Genomic DNA, 6,203 nt, shown 5'->3' with positions numbered 1-6,203 from the left:
TCATCTACTGCCCCACGTCTGTCTGCTTCCTTTGACTACTGGCTACGAACTGCGTATAATCTAATAGTCGCAATCGTCCTGTGAGATCCTTAGCCGTCCGGATCTTACAGCAACGCCATCAAGCATGGAAGAAAAAACTGGCCTCTCGTCTGTCAAAATGAAAATGTTAAAGATAAAAATGAACAATATACCTGGGATAACCTGAAGATACTTCGCGATGCCCATGGCCCGCATCGGCGAGCATATCTGTATCTTCCTTCGTCGGAACTTTGGCTACACTCCACCAAAGCCCATTTCGTCAACCAAACGAAGAACATACCTACCCGCTGCTCCCAGGAGTGGGCATGAAAGTCTTCATCGCCATGCACCACTTGTTAACTTGAAGTCAATGACAGTGCTCCAGGGATCGGTGACTATTTATCTTACACTTCCTTTCTAGCCCGGTACTGTCCAATTCACGGGACAAATACCAAATCAACCGGTCACCTCGGAATTTCGCCCCCGTCGGCCCTGAACGCTTATATCGGCTTTTACTAGATCCCTTGCACTGTAATATCGTTTGTTAGCAAACCCATCCCTTGGTCGCTAGTCTATTAAGTACTGATTCATCTATATGCTATTCCATTAATAACTTGTAATCACTCTAGTCGTGAGAGACGCCAAGTTTTTCTTTCTATGTATATTAATGCATATTATTTCACATGATGTCTCCTCAAACTCACCATGCTTTAATAATTTCATCCGACCATCCCCCATCTTTCCAAGTCTTGAACTTGGGCACTGCCCAGTTTGGACGGCCTGAGATCCCGTATTGGCCTTGTTCCACCACGATTCCTCGCCCAGCTGCCGAAGTTCAAAGCTTCGGAAGATAAGAGGATGGGATGGGATTAGTAAATAATGGCGGATTTGAGAAGACATCAAATGGGATGATGTGCATTAGTATCCATAGAAAGAAATTGACGTCAAACGATCACTGAACTGCAAGCGATCCTATATCGGCTTCGTTCCACCTTGTTTCCCCGGCCAGCCTGAAATGGATCCCGCTGCCCGCAAAACCGCACATCCCAGCCCGATCACCTTAAAAAGGACGTCCCGTTACGGGGCTGTCCAAAAACTCAAGCAAGTCAGGTCAATGATGGCAGGGCACTGCCATATACAGTTTGATAACGCGACCGCAACTATCCCATTCCTTCTCTTAATGGTACCCTCTCGCCCATTCGTTCCATCAACTTCAAATACGAAGAGCTTCCCACCTGACCCCGCTGCCCCCATGAAATGTTCATTCCAATATCATGAATCTTTCGTTAGAATTTAACCATTGCTTTGTGTCCAGCTTCCCGCGAAACTCAATAACTTTCTACATAGTTCGTGCTCCAGCCCGTATTTCCATCTTCTTGCTGTTCCAAGTAACTATTATGCCGGAAACCACAACAACGAAACAAGTGGGTCTCTACAGCTTTGCTGCACACCATGTCTCTGTGATTCCTGCTAACACTTATCAGCTTTGTTAATCCCTCCACTGCATCATCATCACCAATGCATTTTGTGACCCTGGCCATGAGCTCAACAGTCCAATGCCGCGGGGCTTCAGCAGTGGTTTTAAATTTTAGTTCATTTTGACCGGCTGGATAACGCTAACTCTGTTTCACCATACCTGACGTTTTGGTTCCTCGTTTTTTGACGTTTACGCTTTTATTATCACGTATCAGGCAGGAAACCATTCGCTTTTTCCTCGTTCGCTTGACTTCTTGCTCGCCACATTCAAACCCCAACGATCTGATCGTGATCGATATTCTCTACAAACAACACATGGTAATTGTGCTTCCTGCTCGTGCCAGTGGTGACCACGCCAACATCGGGTAATGCTCGTCGACTAGAATGCTGTCCCTTTTCCCAAAAAACACTCCTGTACCCATAGCCCATGCAGGTCGTACCTTTATTCCACGGTTGGGGATGAACATTATTGCCACCACACACAGTGATCGCATCTGTCAACGTTGAGTGGGACATTGAACGCACTGTCAATGACGCGCTCCGATCCCTCTCAGTAACCGTGGCTATTTTTGAACACGACTATTTACTGTAAGTGTTGAAATTTATTTGACTCGGCTGGCCCAGAAAGAACCTGAACCAAAGAGTTTGTCATTATGCTAATCGTCAAAGTGCGCTGCCAACAGTCGATTGTTGCCAAATGTTTGCTAACAGGGTGGTTGTTCAAGAAGTCCTCCTACAAGGAGTACACAAAACAGTTCCCAAATGGCCACCAGGAAATTACCTGGGTGAAATCACTGGCCAGAAGCTGTGTTATTTGGCCCTTATTGAATAAAAATTTGGAAGGCTCTGACCGGAATTCTCCCTAATGCATTCAGTTTGCTAAGAATCCACTACGATATGAACCACACGACTGGCCCACCCCTGGGGTGCCGTGGAACGGATTACGCATGGACTTTACGGGTCCGGTCGACGTTCTGTATTACCTGATAATTGCAGACGCTTTCAAGGAATGGCCAGAAGTTTTTTCATGCCCGAGGCATCAACCGAAGCTATCACTGCTTAGATACAGAATCTGTTCAGCTGTTTTGTGTTACCTGATAGAATGGTGATGGACAGTGGTATGCGGTTTACCTCAGCTTTTTCCAATGATTTCTGTATTCGGAACGGCTGACGCATATCCGGTTACCATTGCACCCCCTCAATCAAATGAATAAGCCGAGCTTTTTGCCTGCCTTCAAATGATCTCTCTTGAAACATCGAGGGAAGGGACCGACCGAAGATGCGTTAATGTTTTTAACCAACTACAAGACGACGCCAAGCCCAAATACGCCAAATAGAATGTCTCCATGCGAGCTTGTGTTTGGGAGGAAAGTGAAGACTGTGTGGTACACTGCGTTCCCTGAAAACCAGATTGACCGGCGTGGAAAACCGACCAGGAAAATTCAACGGCATGGGGAGTCCGTTTTTGTCAGAGCCCACTCAGCGAATCGCTGGGATTCGAGAGCCGTATTGCGACGAAGGGGCACGTCGTCTATGAAGCAGACGTTGGCGGAACCGTGCGGATTTGACACGCCAATAAAATTCGGCAATGCGTGCGACTCGATACAATCCAATAAAACAGCGAACTTATCGTTGGACATAATCCTCCAAACGTTCAAGATGGAAAAGAAAAATGAGTCAACGGGACCAAACATTCGTTTTAACAAACCCCCATTGCAAAGAACTGAAAAAGAGAAGAATTCTGGTAAAACGGTTATGAAGGTACGATGTATTTCCAACCGGATGAATTGTCAGGACACGCCCAGGCATGAAAAATCACACGTGCAGAGATCGACGTATCTCAACTGTCATACACTTTGGATGGCAAGTGAGCTGGTGGTGCTCATTAAACGCGGCTTAGCTACATAAGACCAGTGGAGTAAGGGTGAAATTGTTCGCAACCGGAGCACCGCTAATGGCTGTACACAAAGCAAAAATGAACTATGGCAATTGGCCATTTGATCGTCCTGTCTATTTACACAGATAGTCTGTATGTCTTGTCATGAAAATACAGTCTTGTCCAGATTTCTGTCTTCTCATTGTTGCGTACTGTGGCAGGCTCAGTGCAGGCGGAACCAATAGGCATCTAACCATGACACAACACACGCCTCCTCTTCTTGGTCAAAATCTGGTTGAATGGCTTGCGCAAATAATGCATAATTGCCCGGAGGGCACTCTCGTAGGCAACCAGCCCCCCGAAGGCTTGAGTTCAGTAATGTTTCCTTGTGAGGGTCAAAAACTTGATGCTTTCGAGAACAAACCCAATGCACTTAACAGAACTTGAAAAGAACTCGCGATTATATTTCTTTAGCCGGCACCCATAATTATTAACCCGTGGAGGGGCAGTGTCCAAGCCGGACGGAAGGTCTTCGTCGGCGATGCGGCAAGTTCGGTAAGATCACACGGCAGTTCCTCCATAACCTGCTGAGAGATCGCTGGCGTAGTTTTCACTACGAATAGCAACCAAATGCACTGATGTGGTCCATGGTTTAAGTTAATTGCTAGATGTCTAGATTTCCTTATGACCTCAAAATGCAAGTAGGCTTCTGTAAGATCCAAAACTGCCGTTCATATAGGTGGAAAAATCGTCAGATAAAAGCAATGATTGTTGGTGATTCCCCAAAACCTTTAGCGTAATCGGTGCAGACATGCCCTCGCTCGTTCGCAAAATAAAATTCCGTCCCTTATCGGCTAGTCATTTTTCCAGCCCCAGGCAACGCAGTTGGGCTACTGGTAAGATATTTTAGATAAGCGACAATCGAGTGCACGGAACCATGACAACAAATGCCGAAGCATTGTTGAAAACTCTGCTGCGACAACAAACAAACAGGTTGAAGCGTCATGATTGCGTTTGATGAAAGCCTTGACGGGGAAACCAAAAACTCAACCACTAAATTTCGCTCCAGATGCAAATACAGTCGGCCCAATCACAAACACCATCAAAGAGTGGTGGTTGATGGGATGGCACTGGATCTGTTCACCATGCTCGGCTATTGGCTTGCAAACGTTTCGTCCCCCAATCGAAGAGACATCGTCAGTGTGCAGTTGAGTGGGTGCAGCTGCGTTTATACAGGTATTGAAGAACTATAATTCATTGAATCTGGCTGGTCCCCAGTCTACACTTTCATGGTCCTCCAACGGAAGGGAGATCGTGCGCCAGACTCTCTTTGTCAAACACATCGTCCATTCCAGATCCAGCTGCCACGGAAATGCGTATCCCTTCCCCGATCGCGGCACCCTCGATGACCGTTACGTGGCTGTCCATAAACCGGAGCATGTCAGTGCACTGATGGCAAGACACTGTCGTACCCAGTGTGATGGCAATCACGCAACTAATTTCTTCAGAATCTCAATCGCAAACTTTCGCTCATTCGAGCCTGTAATTGCAAATACAAGAAAAATTTTCATCTGACCCCAACCGTCTCCTGGACGAGTCCATTCTAACCCGATGAAGCATTCGTTCGGATTTGATCAACCTGGTTTTCTGCTGCAATTTGGGCTCGCCTCTTCCACAAGTTCAATTCCATATAAGTCGTTCGCTCGACCCGGTGTACCAGCAACATGTCCCCATCAAACTTCCCCCTTGCGCTTGGCTTTTCTACAGTAGTGCATCCAGTTTGTCCGCTTAGTTTCAGATTAAACCACATTTTTGAGACAAAGCTTGCAGTGTTCTCCCAATTCGAACAGTTCTATCTCCATCTCCACTTTCCTCGTCGTGACTCCGGCCATTTACCCAAATGACCAAGGTCAATCATGGCCAGCAATTGTTTTCAGTCTTGGTTCATGTCAACCGGTTGTGTCTTTGAACTTGTCGGACCTCATGCCCATTCTTCCCTACAAGTTGGGAAAGAAACCTACTATTATTATTTCATTGCATATTTCTCACTGTTTATGATATTGTCCTCTTCTCGCGCAACCTGCACTAGCCATAAACCCCCAGTCATGCTTCATTCTGAGATTCAGCTGCATCTCTCGTGAAAACCAGATTTGTTTGCAAGTGAGTGTGTTTCTAGAATACTGCTGGAGGGTTTGAACTAAAGCTCAAAACCACTGATGGGGCCCTGCGGCCTCGGAATTTTGGGCTTATGATCAGAGATATGAGCAGCGTAATTGGAGATGATGAAGTTGAAGAATCAGCAATACGGGCAAATGGTTGAAGGGATCTCAAAATCAAATTTTGCAATGAAATTGTAGAGGTTCACTCGTGTGCTTGTTGGATTGGATTCCGGTGTAAATGCTCCTTGGGAGAGGGAGCTGGTGCGCACGCACAAGAAGTGCAAACTGCGCAGAAAACAGCTTTGTGAGGAGCATAGAATGAAAGTCAAGGAAATGCTTACATCCAAACGGAAGGTTCAGCAGTTTGGCTTGAACACATCCCGGGGGCGGCTGGGGCAAGTTGAAGAGTTTGTCCGCAGTTGTGGGTCATGGCACGAGTGGCCGAGGGCGTCGTGAAAGGTAGGAAGTGGATAGTTGCGAGTATGTTGTCAAACTGGGTATGGAAATCTCGTGTCGTTTTATTGGCATACTTTGGGTTTTAGGCAATCCCGTGATGGAAGTCATGTTTGANTTGAAGGGATCTCATAATCAAATTTTGCAATGAAATTGTAGAGGTTCACTCGTGTGCTTGTTGGATTGGATTCCGGTGTAAATGCTCCTTGGGAGAGGGAGCT

The sequence above is a fragment of the Opisthorchis viverrini genome (assembly GCF_000715545.1).
Source record: "Opisthorchis viverrini unplaced genomic scaffold opera_v5_355, whole genome shotgun sequence".
Classification (NCBI taxonomy): Eukaryota; Metazoa; Platyhelminthes; class Trematoda; order Opisthorchiida; family Opisthorchiidae; genus Opisthorchis; species Opisthorchis viverrini.
Note: the sequence above shows the minus strand (reverse complement) of the source record.